Source organism: Martes martes, assembly GCF_963455335.1.
Source record: "Martes martes genome assembly, contig: scaffold_242, whole genome shotgun sequence".
NCBI lineage: Eukaryota > Metazoa > Chordata > Mammalia > Carnivora > Mustelidae > Martes > Martes martes.
Window position 1 is genome coordinate 16,672 of NW_027666300.1, and position 16,671 is coordinate 33,342.

Consider the following 16,671-nt stretch of genomic DNA (forward strand, 5'->3'; position numbering starts at 1 on the left):
ATCAGTTGAGCATAAATGTATGGGCTTATTTCTGGACTCTCAATTCTATTCCATTGATGAATATGTATATCCTTATGCCAGTACCACATTGTCTTGATTGTAGTAAGTTTTGAATAGGGAAATGTGAGTCCTCTAAGTTTGTTCTTTTTCAAGATTGTTTTGGCTATTCTAGGTCCCTTGCATTTCCATATGAATTTTAGGATCAACTTGTCAATTTTTGCAAAAACTGCAGCTGAGATTTAGGTAGGGGTTGCATTAATTTGAGGAGTATTGTCATCTTAACAATATAATTTGTCTAATCCACGGACATGGGAAGTCTTTCCATTTACTAGGTCTTATTCAATTTCATTCAGTGATGTTTTATAGTTCTCAGTATACAAGTGTTGCATTTATTTGTTAAGTTTATTCTTAAATTTTTTGTTCTCTTATTGTTATTGTAAATGGAATTATTTTCTTAATTTTATTTTCTAATTGTTCATTGCTAGTGAGAATGATGCATTTTTAGGACAATATAACTGGTATATTCTAGGACACTACAGTCATGTCAAAAACATTTCACAAAGTAGTTGTGTTGTACTTGTAAGGAATTTTGTGTCTATCTTTATTTCTCATATACAATACATCCTAATTGTTAATAAATAAGGACAGTTCCTGTACAAAAATATAGCTATAATAGAGGAGGAATATACTCATTTCATTGTATTATTCACTCAGACAAAAAAAAGATTTACTGAAAAATGCTTGAGACACATCAGTGAACAAACCATGCAAAGTTCATGCCTTCTTGGAGTTCACCATTTTTATGCCCAGGACTGATCCAAAATTTGAAGAAGAAGAGAATTATTAAGGATTTTGTTTTGTCCTGGCACAAATTTTAATGTGATTTAGGCAATGAACAAAGTAATAGGCTGACATGTGCTATGGACATAGTTGTACATACATTTGTATTCTTTATTTATTAACTCATTTAATTATATTCACTAAAGAATTACAGCACTGCACTAAGTGCTGATCAAGACATGGCCCAGACCTCACATGGCTTACATTTAAAAGTGAGAGCTGTGTAGTCAAAGTACAATACTACCAGGTTATATAGGATAAGCCACAAACTGCTGAACAAGTTTGGATATGAGAAATCATATCCAGCTATATTCACAGAAGTGGTGGAATTTAAGTTGAAATTGTACTATTAAGATTTGGATAAGAGAGTATTACGAAGTGGAGGGAGCTACATTCCTAAGGAAAATTTTGGGGGTATGGAATATACTCATTAGCTTGATTGTGGTGACAGTTTTATGAATGTATTAATATGTTATAGCTTATCAAATTGTATACTTAATACACATGCAGTTCACAGAATGTCAATTATGACCTAATGTAGCTATTAAACTTGGTTAAATTTTGTGTATTCACACAATAGAGCATTAAACAAAAATGAAAATAAACTGTATAGCTCTGTGTGGCAACATAGATGATTCTTCAAGCATCCAGCAAAAGGAATCTAAGCAATAAAAAATACATAGAGTCTAATTCCATTTAATATGAAGCTCAAGAACAGGCAAAACTAATTTATAGCATTAAAAGTTGCAACAATGAGAAATCCTGGGAAGAAAAGAAGAGGTAGAGATTAGGAAGGAGCATTAGGGGAGTCTCTCACATGAAAATGTTCTATTTCTTAAAGGCAGTGGTATTTATAGAGATGTTTAATTTGTAACAACTCATTGAGAGTTGAATGTTTAGTTTGGCTTTTCACACTTTCAGTATTATACTTCAATTGAAATTTTTGAAAAATATATAACACAAACACATACACATACAAAAAGCTATGGATGAGATTTTTTACTATTTTAATAGAGTGACATGGGTGCAAGTCATATCACCAAGAGTGAAGCAATAGTCTATTGTAAATAGCAAAGGCAAGTAACCTCTTAAAGAAGTATCTGAAATAAAACAGTAGAAACATGGGATAGGAGTTAAGGATATAATAGTACTTTAAAAAAAAAAAAAAAAAAAGGAGGGGCACCTAGGTGGCTCAGTGCGTTAAAGCCTCTGCCCTCTGCTCAAGTCATGATCCCAGGGTCCTAGGATCGAGCCCCACATTGGGCTCTCTGCTCAGCGGGGAGCCTGCTTCTCCCTCTCTCTCTGCCTGCCTCTCTGCCTACTTGTGATCTCTGTCTGTCAAATAAATAAATAAAATCTTAAAAAAAAAAAAAGGAGATACCAAGACTACATAATATAATGGTTAAGAGCATTAGTCAGGAATCAAACATCTTCATTTCAAATTCTGGCTCTATGTCTTACTAACTATGATATGGGGAAGCTATTTAACCCATTTCTCCTCAAATACAGGTGGGATATAATGACTTAATTCTCAAACAGTGAGGATTAAATGAGACAGTATAGGGCTCAGCATGAAAGACAATATCTACTAAGTTATTTGAAAGTATCAGCAATATGGAGAGGAGTCAAGATGGCAGAGGAGTAGCAGACTGAGATGACATTAGATAGCAGGAGTTCAGCTAGATAGGTATCAAACCATTCCAAACAATGGTTTGTTTCCAAACAAACCCAACAGGAGATTGAGGAGAAGAAGAGCAGCAATTCTAGAAACAGAAAACCAACCACTTTCTGAAAGGTATGACATGCTGAGAAGTGAATCTGAAGAAATGGGAAGATAGACTGCAGGGGGAGGGGTCAGCTCCCAGCAAGCAGTGGAGCAACAAAGCACAAAATTCAAACTTTTAAAAGTCTGCCGCACTGAGGCATATTGCTTCAGAGGCTAAGCAGGGGTGGAGCCCCCACAGGGACAGTGTGGTCTCAGGTCCCGCAGAGTCACAGAAGGATTGGGAGTGTCTGAGTGTAGAAGAGCTCACAGGTATCAGAGCGGGGATGCCAGCTACAGAGATGGAGCTGAGGAGTGAGCTCTCAGCTCAGTGTTACCTTAAACTGTGATCTGTGGCACAGTCAGGACACTGTTCTTTGAGCAGGGATCCCAAAAGTGGCAGATCCAGGGAAACTCACCTTCCTTCTCTGGAGGCAGGAATCTGCTGGGTTTGGAGACTCCAAATGGGGCAGTGTGCCAGAGACAGAAATGCTTGGTCACAGGCCAGGTGAGCTCAGAGTGTGGCTGGAGACCAGGGAAACTTGAGTGATAGACTGCTTTTCTCTCAGGGCACACTGAGGAGTGGGGCCCCAAGCTCTTGGTTCTTCTGGGCTGGAGACTGGGAGGCTGCCATTTTCATTCCCATCCTCCAGAGCTCTACGGAATGTGGAAAGCATTCAGGGAACAAAAGCTCCCAAGAGTGAACCCTAGCAGATTACTTAGCCTGGCCCTTGGCAAGGGTGGCACAATTCTGCCTCGGGCAAAGACAATTGAGAATCACTACAACAGGCCCCTTCCCCTCAAGATCAGCAAAAATATCCAGCCAAGACCAACCTCACTGATCAAGGAGAACAGCGGAATTCCAGAGGAGGAAAAAGCAAAGCATGGAATTCACAGCTTTCTCCCCATGATTCTTTAGTCTTGCAAAGTTAATTAAATTTTTTTTAATTTTATTTTTTTCTTATTCTATTTTTTTTAACTTTTCATCTTTCCCCTTTTAACGTTTTTTAGTTTATCTTAAAAATACCTTTCTTAAAAAAAATCTTTTTAAACCTTCATTATTATAGTCATATTTTATCCTTCATTGTATCTAACTTTATTTTTTGAATACATAAAGGGTTTTTTCTTCCAAAAAATTTTGGGATACAAATTCTTCTAATAGATCAAAATATACCTTAAATCTAGCACAGGGCTTTGTTCTAGTCTCCAGCCTAAACAAGTTCTCTCCACTTTCTTTTTCTTTCTTTTCCCAACCAACTTATCTTATCAATTCCATTCTTAGAATTTTTAAAAATATTTTTCATCTTTACAGTCATATTCCATCCTGTCATCATATTTACCCTTATTTTTTATATATATATAATAATTTCTTTCTTTAAAATTTTGGGAGGTAGTTTCTTCTAAGAGACCAAAATACACCCAAAATCAAGTGGGTGGTTCTGTTCTATTCACCAGTAAATAAATAAATATATATATATATATATATATATATATATATATATATATAAACTTTGTAAAACTTCTTATTACCCCCTTTCTTCTCCCCTCAATTTGGGGTCTCTTCTGATTTGGTTGGTGTACATTTTTCCAGGGTCTTTTCCACCCATTTGGTATTTTATTTTCTCGTTCATATATTCTTGTCTAGATAAAAAACTCACCACAAAAAAAAAAAGAACAAGAGGCAGTACCAATGGTAGGGACCTAATCAATATGCACACTGGTAATATGTCAGATCTAAAGTTCAGAATGACGATTCTCAAGGTGCTAGCTGGGTTTGAAAAAGACATGGAAGATATTAAAGAAACCCTGTCTGGAGAAATAAAAGCCCTTTCTGGAGAAATAAAAGAACTAAAATCTAACCAGGCTGAATTCAAAAAAGCTTTTAATGAGGTGCAATCAAATATGAAAGCTCTTAATACTAGGATAAATGAGGCAGAAGAGAGAATTAGTGATATAGAAGACCAAATGATGGAGAATAAGAAGCTGAGCAAAAGAAAGACAAACAACTACTGGACCATGAGGGGAAATATTGAGAGAGAAGCGATACCATAAGATGAAACAATATTAGAATAATTGGGATTCCAGAAGAAGAAGAAGGAGAGAGGGGGCAGAAGGTATATTGGAGTGAATTATTGTAGAGAATTTCCCTAATACGGCAAAGGGAACAACCATCAAAATCTAGAACGCACAGAGAACCCCCTGCACAATCAATAAAAATAGGCCCACACCCCATCATCTAATAGTGAAACTTACTAGTCTTGGTGACAAAGAGAAAATCCTGAAAGCAGCCCAGGACAAAAAGTCTGTAACATACAATGGTAGAAATATTAGATAGGCAGCAGACTTATCCACAGAGATCTGGCAGGCCAGAAAGAACTGGCATGATATATTTAGAGCACTAAATGAGAAAAACATGCAGCCAAGAATACTATATCCAGCTAGGCTATCATTGAAAATAGAAGGAGAGATAAAAAGCATCCAGGACAAACAAAAACGAAAAGAATTTGTAAACACCAAACCAGCCCTACAGGAAATATTGAAAGGGGTCCTCTAAGCAAAGAAAGAACTGAAAAGTAGTAGACCAGAAAGGAACAGAGATGATATACAGTAATAGTCACCTTACAGGCAATACAATGGCACTAAATTCATATCTTTCAATAGATACCCAAAATGTAAATGGGCTAAGTGCCCCAATCAAAAGACACAGGGTATCAGAATGGATTAAAAAAAAAAAAATCAGGGGCAGCTGGGTGGCTCAGTGGGTTGGGGCCTCTGCCTTCAGCTCAAGTCATGGTCTCAGGGTCCTGAGATCGAGCCCTGCATCAGGCTCTCTGCTCAGCGGGGAGCCTGCTTCCCCCTCTCTCTCAGTCTGTCTCTCTGCCTGCTTGTGATCTCTCTCTGTGTATCAAATAAGTAAATAAAATAAAAAAAAATCAAGATGCTATCTACAAGAAATTCATTTTAGAGCCAAAGATACCTTCAAATTTAAAGTGAGGGGGTGGAAAACAATTTACCATGCCAATGGACACCAAAAGAAAGCTGGGGTGGCAATCCTTATATCAGATAAATTAGATTTTAAGCCAAAGACTATAATAAGTGATGAGGAAGGACAATATATCATACTCAAATGGATTGTCCAACAAGAAGATCTAATATCTATGCCCCTAATATGGGAGTAGCCAACTATATGAACCAATTAATAACAAAATCAAAGAAACACATTGACAATAATAAAAGTATCAGCAATATAACAGAAAATATAACAGAAAAACCAGCACAGAGGTTGTCATTCATGAAGGTCTGGAATGACAAAATAGAAGACCTTTCGGGCTTTTTTATGTGGTTAGTTTCTCCCTCAAAATGTCGAGGTAGGAGGTCAAAGCACTACACTAAAAATCTCTGGAGCGCAGATCTAAATCTTCCTATTCTCCCCCATCCTCAAAGGTTTAGGAGACAAAAGCCACCAGGCTCTCAGCTGAAAGTTCTGGAGTGCTATGCACTAGGAATATGGGATAAACAGAAGTATACCAATTCTTACCAAAACTGCAACTCGTTCCAGATCCAGCTTATTCCCTGACTGAATTAAGGTGATCAGCCTGAAATCTATCTGCCTAATAGAGGAAAAATTCACTTTTCCTAGTAAAAGACAACTTTATATGGATTCTCTGTTTCTTTTACAGACAATCCCTAGCATATAACAAAAATATTACTAGACATACAAAAATACATGATTATATGACTAATAACCAAGAAAAAAATAGAACAGAGCAGACCAAAAGATCATCCAAGTAATTGATAAACTAGACCAAACATAATCCAAATTAGCAGATAAAGGATTTTAAAGTAACTGTAACCAACATTTTCAAAATAATAGAGAAAAAGATGGAAAAATAAATAGAGGTACAGATAATTAAGTTAATGAGAGAAAGTGAATGAGAAATAAGCAAAATGGAGGATAAATTGAGAGGTTCAAATATGCAGTTAATAGAAATTCTAGCAAGAAACTATAAAGAAGTTGTATTTGAAAGATAAAAACTGAGAATTTTCCAATTTGAAACAAAAAAAAAATTAAAGCCTCCTGATCAATAATACATTCTGAGAATCAAGAAAAATGAATAAATAGAACTCTACATCTAGATGCATTATATTATAAATATGGAACATCAAAAGACAACCTTATAACCTGCTAGAAAAAAAGCACATTTCCTATGAAGGACTGATAAACTAAGAGCAATCTAATGGCAGTCATAGATATCTGAAATCAATAGAGTAATTGCTTCTGCGCAGAGGGGGAAGATGACAGTTTAGAATTTTATACCAAAGTACACCTGTATTCATAAATGAGAACACAATAAAGAAATTTTAAGATACACAAAGACAAGGAATTATCAAGCGTAAATACAAATAAAAATATTGTTTCCATATATACTTACAACATTGAAAACAATTACCATTTACTAGGTCACAAAGGAAGTTTGAATAAATTTCATAGAATGAATATCATAGAAAACATTGTCATCAATCATAAGGCAATTTAAAGAAGATAAACAACAGAGCTGTTTGACAATATCCTCTTTGTTATAGAAATAAAATGAATTCCTAAATCACTTATAACTTTAATGCAGAAATTACAACAAAAATTTCTAAATACTTATAAAGCTTGTAGAGTACATCTGAAGCAGAGCTAAGATGGAAAGACCTTATGAATGAATATAGTTATTTTAAAAATTAGAATTAATGTGAATGAGTTGATTGATCAACTCAGTAGGTTAGAAATTTGACTTAAAAACTATCCTAAATGATACAGAAATAATGAAATTAGAGAAGAGATTAATGAAAATAGAAAACAAAATGCAAATAATTAGTATATCAAGACCTACTCCTTTAAAAGAGTTCTTAAACACAAAAAGCACAAACCTTAAAAGAATAGGCTGATAAACTCAACTAAATGAATGCTAAATTTTTCTATTCCATTATAGCACTATTCACAAAGTTTAATGGAATATTATGCAATAATAAAGATGAATGAAATAAAGGTAAATGCAACAATGTAGATTATCATAAGTATAACGGGTAAAAGAAACAAAAATCAAATTATAAGAGCATCTCCAGTGTGATGCCACTGACAGAACATGGAAACAGTCCTACATAATCATTTTATTTGTAATAAAGTATGCATGGGAATTTTATTTGCGAGGTTCAGTAATTACTTTTATCAGGGGAGGTAAGAAAAGACTGAAAAGAACATTGAGCTCTTCTGCTGTCCCTGACATGCATATTTTTGTTTGTTTAAATAAAAGATCTGAGTCAAATAGGACAAAATACTAAAAGCTTTTGGAAGTTGCATGGATGGTAAGGACATGAATGTTGTTTAAATGATCTCTGTATTTTCTGTATATCTGAAATATATTTAAGATAAAGAAATGGGGAGAAAAGATACAAGAAAGGGAGTTACTTTGCCCCTGAGCTAGGGAAATATGGTGTGTCTGCACCATGGGGAGCAAGGTTTGCCAAGGGAGAAGGAAGCACAGTTGAGGAGGGCTGAATGTGTAAGGTCATGTACGGCCCATAACCCCTGAGCACAAGATAAGAACTGTGCTTAATAGTATATGAAACATCCTAAGTTATACAGATCAGCATATAAAAAGCACAACCAGGCAGCAATGGAATTCATAAAAAGCAGATAGGATCTGGAGAATAGGTTGGGATACCATGTACAAAAAAGCCAACACCTTCTGGAAAACTCTATTCATAATTTGAACACGTACCTACTAACAAATTTTAAAAGTTTCCAAAATAAACCTCACCTCACCCTGGTAGTGCTGTTTTGAAGCTGAAAATGAATAAATGTCATTACTAGTGGAGAGAATATGATGTAACCAGGACCAGAAACAAGGACCTTTGTTAGGGCCACCCTGGATGCGAAAGACGGTGTCAGCATGAGCATTTGGTCTTTAAGGCTCTCCCTCCCCACACAAGGAAATCTGTGCCTCCGTAGCCAAATGAAGATTTAAACTCTGGCTGGCCTTGGCTCTGCCCCCATCAAACCAGAGCTCACTGAACTGTTTGATTGTGAGTAGCTTCTTTGATTTTTAAACTGGTTAAATATGATGAAAATCTGCGCACAAACTTGCAAATGAACCACAGAAAGACAAAGGCCTTTGAAATGGACATTTCAAATGAGCTAAGTAGGCAGAGGAGCCTGCAAGTAATTGTTCATATTTCATGGGGACTTGGCTTTTCATGAATTCATCTCAGTGTCATCTTTCATACATATTACAGTGTCGGTTCATTAAAATTCTTGATGCAGTGCTGAACCTGGTCAGACTGAAATGGGGCTGACAAACCTCATGTCTGCCGCACAGATAACCAGACCTTATGAAGGTGAAATTAGTTTTCAGGAGCTGTACTGCTCACTTGATTGATTCCGTCTTAGAAGTCATATGACTTAATGTTTCCTGCTTGGGCTGCCTCTGTCATGCAAACATGACCTGATAACACATTGTCAGGAGCGCTCCAGAGAGCTAACAGCAATCTAACATCTTTCTACTGAGTGTGAAGTTCCATCTGAAATGTGCATATTTGATAAGCAGCTCGTCTTCTCTCTGTCCTTTTCATTTTCAGGAAGTTAATCTTTTCTGCTCTAGTGAGTGCAGTGGTGGGATGAGGTGAGCCGACATGCCGCAGGTGGCCCCAAACTACGGCACATGGGGAAACTTATTGTCTAGAGGCCAATGTGTCTGGACATCACTTCCAAGAGGCAGCCAAGCAAGGAGTGACAATGCAGGTCCGCCGTCATGTTCAGAAGGGGCAGCATTTCCGAGGACTTGGGAAGAAAATGAAATCAGAGTTCCATTACCAAGTGTTACTTGACTTTGTTGTCACAGATTCATTTAACCATCTCTCTACCACAGGAAAGAGCTGTAATGTATATGCAGTCTGAAATACACAGCGCCTTCTTCCGAATAAGAGGTGACTGACCTCATAGAATTTTAATGCTGAAAGATAAGTGGAGGCCCCCTTCGCATCCCATTTTACAGAGTAGTAAATCTCAGCCCAGAGACACTTAGTTGCTCATCCAAAGTCATACAACTATTTCAGTGGTAGATTGAGGGTGAAGACTCAGATCTCCTGATTCACTTTAGTTCCCCTGACACTCCATTGCTCTGTCCCTTCCAGAAGTCAGACTTGCACTGCCCTTCATTTAGAAGGCAGACTTGGGGTCCAGAAATTCCAAGCAGAAAGTCACATTTGGATCCATATAAGACCTTCTCATTCCTGATCTAGGCTTCTAATTTTCTCATATAACATTATTTTATGTTGTACTTTTCAAGTAACAAAGTATGACCACAGACATGATCTCACTGTACTTCCCAAAGATATGTTATGAGACAAAGCATGGGAGGCATTGTTCTCACTTCACTGGTAGGGAAACCATGCATGAGAAAAGTAAGCTAACACACTCCAGGTCAACAAGAAAGCATCTGAAAAAGTTGGATGAAGATAACCAAAGCAGAGACAGACATAGGAATCCAAAAATCAGAATATCCAAAACTGAAGAGTGGGGAGGTGTCAGCCACATTGCCAGATTAGAGAGTAACCAGACCAGACAAAAGCAAGAGGGCAGGGGACTCCAGAAAGAAGCCCCAAGAAAACAGTAAAAATGAAATGATTATCTGGTATGTTTGATCATTGATAAAAGAAGATTCATTGGGTGTCAACAGATCTGCAAGAATAATTCTGAAAAAAGGAAAGGCCCATAAAAAAACTAAGTAAATTTTAAAAAGAGAGACAATAATGATCCCCAGGAAAAATTCAAAAGGAAGCATTGCTGTGAAGGACTGTGTAGTTCTAGTGTAAACAATATTTGGAAGTCAGAGCAGTATGATTACTGACTTCAGATTGACCAAGAGATGTGATATAAATACATTGACAGGATAATGGGGAGGTGATATTGTAGGAGAGATCAAAGTATGAGAGAGCCAAATCCTCATTACCATCAAAGAAAGTCAATAAATAATGTATAAAATTGATAAACCTGTTCACTGTTGCAACATAATAAACAACTATAAATGTTAGTGGCTTTAAACAAGAACATTTTATTTGCTGAAGATTCCGTAAGGTAATAATTTAGGCTGAGCTTAAATGGGATGATTTCTCTCTGTTCCACATGGTATTAGCTGGGCTCATTCATATGTTTGCAGGCAGCTGACAGTGGATGTCTTTATGCATGGGGCAGTTGTCTGGCTGTCAGCTGGGTCAGTGGAGGCAACTGGGTCTGTGACACCTCTCATGCAGCAGGTTACCACTGGGCCTATTTACACAGTGGTAGCCACAGGGCCCCCAAATGCAGTAAAAAAGTAAACCCTAATTTCAAGCTTCTGCTTCTACGGAATTTGCTAATGACACATGGGGCAAAACAAGTCATGTAGCCAAGTCCAGATTCAAAGCATAGAAAAATGAACTCTACTTTTTTGGGGAGGGTCTATAAAGTTACATTGAAAAATGAGTAAATTCGGGGCACCTGGGTGGCTCAGTGGGTTAAGCCTCTGCCTTCAGCTCAGGTCATGATCTCAGGGTCCTGGGATCGAGTCCCACATTGGGCTCTCTGCTCGGCAGGGAGCTTGCTTCCCTCCCTCTCTCTCTGCCTGCCTCTCTGCCTACTTGTGATCTCTCTCTGTGTCAAATAAATAAAATCAAGATTTTATTTATTTTTTAAATAAATAAAAAGATTTTATAAATAAAATCAAGGTTTTATTTATTTTTATAAATAAATAAAAAGATTTTATAAATAAAATCAAGATTTTATTTTTATAAATAAATAAAAAGATTTTATAAATAAAATCAAGATTTTATTTATTTGACACAGAGAGAGAGATCACAAGTAGGCAGAGAGGCAGGCAGAGAGAGAGGGAGGGAAGCAAGCTTCCTGCCGAGCAGAGAGCCCAATGTGGGACTCAATCCCAGGACCCTGAGATCATGACCTGAGCCGAAGGCAGAGGCTTAACCCACTGAGCCACCCAGGCACCCAAATAAATAAAATCTTAAAAAAAGAAAAAAAGAAAACTGAGTAAATTCAAGGATGGGAAGAATCTGTGGCCATTTTTGCATTTTGCCATACTAGAAAATAGCAAAATAAACATTTTATTTTAAAATATGAACTAAAAAACCAGGATTGAGTTATATTGTATATAAGACTATATTGTATAAATCACAAAGAGATACCTATAGGATAACTTGGGACAGAATGGCTACTTTAATGTCACTTAAATAGGTACATGTGGTTAGGATGAAATTTTCAATGATGGAATCTGACAGAACTTCACCAAGTCCTACAACTAAAACTACTTAAAAAAACAAAATTATGTCATCCAGAAATTATATTAGGTAATGCAAAAAATGGACCTAGAAATGAAAATTCTGATGACAGTTGCTATGGACTAAATGTGACAAAATTTATGTATTTTTTTTATTTCAACTTTATATTTGAGGGCTTTTTTCCCTTTATATTCCTCATATAAGGATATCATACAGTAATTGCCCTTCTTTGTCTAGCTTGACAAAGATATTAGACAAAGACCATATGATATCTCTCACATGGGGAATTTAAAAAACAAAACAAATGAGCAAAGGAAATAGGTATATGATATATGATATATTGTATCATGTATCTGAATGTTAAGAGAGTAGATTCTTTTTTTCAACATGATAAGTGCACACTTTAATTCCCATCATTTATATCACTCATTCCCTACCCAAACCCCCTCTGATAACCATCAATTTGTTCTCTATAGTTAAGAGTCTGTTTCTTGGTTTCTTTCTTTATCTCTTTCTTTTTTTCCTTTGTTCATTTGCTTTGTTTCTTAAATTCTACATATGAGTGAGATCATACAGTATTTGTCTTTCTCTGACCAAATTATTTCACTTAGCTTTATAATCTCTAGCTCTATCCACGTTGTTGCAAAGGGCAAGATTTCAATTCTTTTTTATGGCTGAATAATATTCATTTGTATGAATATACAAATATTTTGTATATTTGTATAATAATATTTTGTATTTATATATGAATATATATAAATATATATATGAATATATATATGAATATATACCACTAGTATATATGAATATATATATGAATATATACCACTTATATATACCACTTCTTCTTTATCCTTAATCAATGGACACTTGGGCTGCTGAGTGATATTGAGCATCTTTTCATGTGTCTCTTGGCCATCTGCATGTCTTCTTTGGGGAAATATCTGTTCATGTCTTCTGCCCATTTTTAATGGGATTATTTGTTTTTTGGCTGTTGCAAGTTTTATCAGTTCTTCATATATTTTAGATGCTTCATCAGATGTCATTTACAAATATCTTCTCCCATTCAGGAGGTTGCCTTTTAGTTTTGTTGACTGTTTCCTCCTTTGTTATTCAGAAAGAGCAGGGTTTTTGTTGTTGTTGTTGTTTGGTTTGGTTTTTAGAGTGTAGATATTAAAGGTTCTCCCCATAAAAGAATGATAACTATGTGACACCATGAAGGTGGTAGCTGATACTATTGTGGCAATCATTCTGTAATTTATAAATGTATCAAATCAACCCAATATACACTTTTAACTTATAGGATGTTGTGTGTCAATTATATTTCAATAACACTGGGAGAAAATTTTATATGTTAAAATTCTAAATCTCCAGTGTGACAGTGTTTGGAGATGAGGCCTTTGGGAGGGAATTAGGTCAAAAGTGTGGTGTCCTCATGATGGGATTAACGCCCTTATTCTTAGAGCTTCCCATCTTTCTCTCTCTCCCTACCATGTGAGGATACAGGGAGAAGGCAAGGCCACCCACAAACTGGGAAAAATCGGCCAGTACTTTGATCTTGGAATTCCCAGGTATTTCTTATTTAAGCCAACCAGTCCCTAGTAATTTGTTATAGCAGCAGCAGAACGTGATTGAGACAACAGTTCAATTAAATTGTTTCATGAAATATGTGTTTAAGAAAGAAATGTCCCTTAATTAGGATGTTATTTTAGAAAGTTAAATGTATATAAATTAAATTATAAATTAAATATCACTGCTACACTTTGATTATTTATGTAAATACTAGGTATTTATGTACCTAGTATTCTGTAAATACTAGGTATTTACCCAAAGGATACAAAAATATAGATTCAAAGAATGTACATGCACCCTGATGTTATAGATGCATTATCAACAATAGCCAAATGATGGAGAGAGCCCAAATGTTCATCGACTGATGAATGGATAAAAAAGATGTAGTTTTGGGGGCTCCTGGGTGGCTCAGTGGGTTAAAGCCTCTGCCTTCAGCTCAGGTCATGATCTCAGGGTCCTAGGATCGAGCCCCGCGTCGGGCTTTCTGCTCAGCGGGGAGCCTGCTTCTTCCTCTCTCTCTCTCTCTCTCTGCCTGCCTCTCTGCCTACTTGTGATCTCTGTCTGTCAAATAAATAAATAAATAAAAGCTTTAAAAAAAAAAAAGATGTAGCTTTTAAGTTTTTATGTTTGTGTATATATATATACACACACACATATATATATGTACATACACACACACATATATATATGTACATACACACACACATATATATGCGTGTTTATGTGTGTGTATATATATACATACATACGTATATATATATACATATATATACGTATATACACACGATGAAATACTACTCAGCCAAAAAAAAAAAATCTTGCCATTTGCAACAATGTAGATGGAGCTACAATGTATCATACTAAGTGAAATAAGTCAGTCAGTTAAAGAAAAATACCATATGATCTCACTCATGAACATACGGGAAGGGGGAAAAGAAAAAAAGGAGAGAGGGAAACAAGCCATAAAAGACTCTTTTTTTTTTTTTTTTTTTATTTGACACAGAGAGAGAGACAGCAAGAGAGGGAACACAAGCAGGGGGATTGGGAGAGGGAGAAGCAGGCTTCCTGCTGAGCCAGGAGCCTGATGAGCTGCTCAATCCCAAGACCCTGGGAGCATGACCTGAACTGAAGGCAGATGCTTAATGACTGAGCCAGCCAGGTGCTCCCATAAAGGACTCTTAATGATAGAGAACAAAGTGAGAGTTGATGGAGGGAGGTGGGTGGGGGAGGGGCTAGATGGGTGATGGGTATTAAAGAGGGCACTAGTTGTGATGAGCAAAGGGTGTTGTATGTCAGTAATGAGTCACTGATTTCTACTCCAGAAATGAATATTGCACTGTATGTTCACTAACTAAAATTTAAATAATAAAAAAAGGACAAAGAAAGGAAAAAATATAATTTTAATTATCAAATGCCTCTCTTTTTCTCTTGCTTTTCTCCAGTGTCATCAGTTCACATAAAACACTAAGTCTACCAATTCTATTTAGCATTATCAGGATGCCCTGTTTTATCAGAGCACCATGCCTACTTCCAGAAAGGAAAATGAGAGAATCCTTTTTCAATGTTGTCATCCCAGAGGATGGGAACCCAAAATGAACATAACCTTTATAATCTAATCCCAACTGCAAGAACTCCAAACTCTCAGTATTCTATTTCTTTGCCTTTTGACTTAGGGAAAATCATGCTGCTGACTTCAGGTGAAGAGTGATGAATGAGCGGTTCTGGTTAGTTCAGAACCTCATCAGCCTTTCCCAGGCAAACTGTTGATCTATTTCTTGCTTTTCCAGTATCAAGCCCAGACTGCAGCCCCTGGCAGAGGAGTTTTATTATGGGTAAGCAATCAGTGGAATGGGGTTGAAATCTCCAAACAGTTTTTCCATCCATGACATCAATTCTGTTTGGGAGCAGAGGTGATAGGCTTGCATGTTTGCCCGAGTGTTTGCTCTGCTTCACGGAGTATAGACATGCCCAGTGCATCACCCTGCCTACTCATGGCACACTCTAAGCTTGCTGAGGTTCATGTCATAAACGCAATGATAAACCTGACCACATTTATTGTGTGTCCCAATTCCCTTCTCTTTTTAACAAGAGGAACTGTCCTTTATTGGTCCCTCTCTCCTAACACGTTTGAGAAATTTCCTCCAGCATTCATTCATTTTCCTTTGAAAGCCTTTAGATGCATTTTTCAGATCAGCCACTAGATGCCCAGATGCCAAAATAAAACTCGTGCAGCTTTTCAGAGGAAAACAATGGTTTTGTGATTTAGCAAAGATAGATTATTTCAATGATGCTATAAGGAGGCCTGGGTAGGCTTTTATATATTTAAGGAGTTCTGTTTTTTCATTTTGTTTTGTTTTTAAGTACTAAGTAATATAATTATATAGATTTGGGGGGAGGGGTTTCTCAAACTAAGAATTATTAGAAATAAAAAAAAAAAAAAACAACCAGAAGCTGCCAATATCTCACTGATGATCTATGGAAGGAAGAAAACGTGTAGAACATGGCATCCAAGAAGCTTCAACGTTCATGGCCCTATGAGAAAGTTCTCACCAGCATCACTCCTTAGCCTCTCTGCAGCAGCACCGAGAGCACCAGGGTCTGAATTCGAGCAGAAATGGAGGAGGTAAACCAGGACCTTGAAAAATCCCTGACAGATGTGGAGTTAATGTCATAGTCTCATTGTCAGTCCCTTCTTACTGGCATTGCTGCTTTTGTTCATTTGGAAGATAAACATGGCCACCATGAGGCCAGGAGTCTCACCTTTTGCCATGAGAGAGTCTCTTCCCGTCTCCCTACTTCCAAAGTATGGATGTTCAGGTCAAATTCTTCGTTGGCCTTAGAGAGAGGAGGAAGCTGTCTAACCCCCTGATGTTAAGACGCCCCCCTGCAAGACTTCCTCCTGCTCCAGGGAACTCTTGGCTATGAGAGGGTAGCCATCCTTCTGCAGGTAACCTACATACTTACCCCAGAGGCTCGCTTAGTTTCATGGTCACATGCAAATCAAAAAATGGGCTGAGATATGTAGACTTATTTCACTGTCATCTTATTGCAAGAAAGAATTCTCTAACGGATAAAGGTAGGCAACAGTTACATGTGTGAAATCCAAAACAGTGAGCTCCCCTTCACAGAAAGGGTTTATGATGAGGCAGTATAGCTCCCTGCCCGAGCTATTGAGGAAA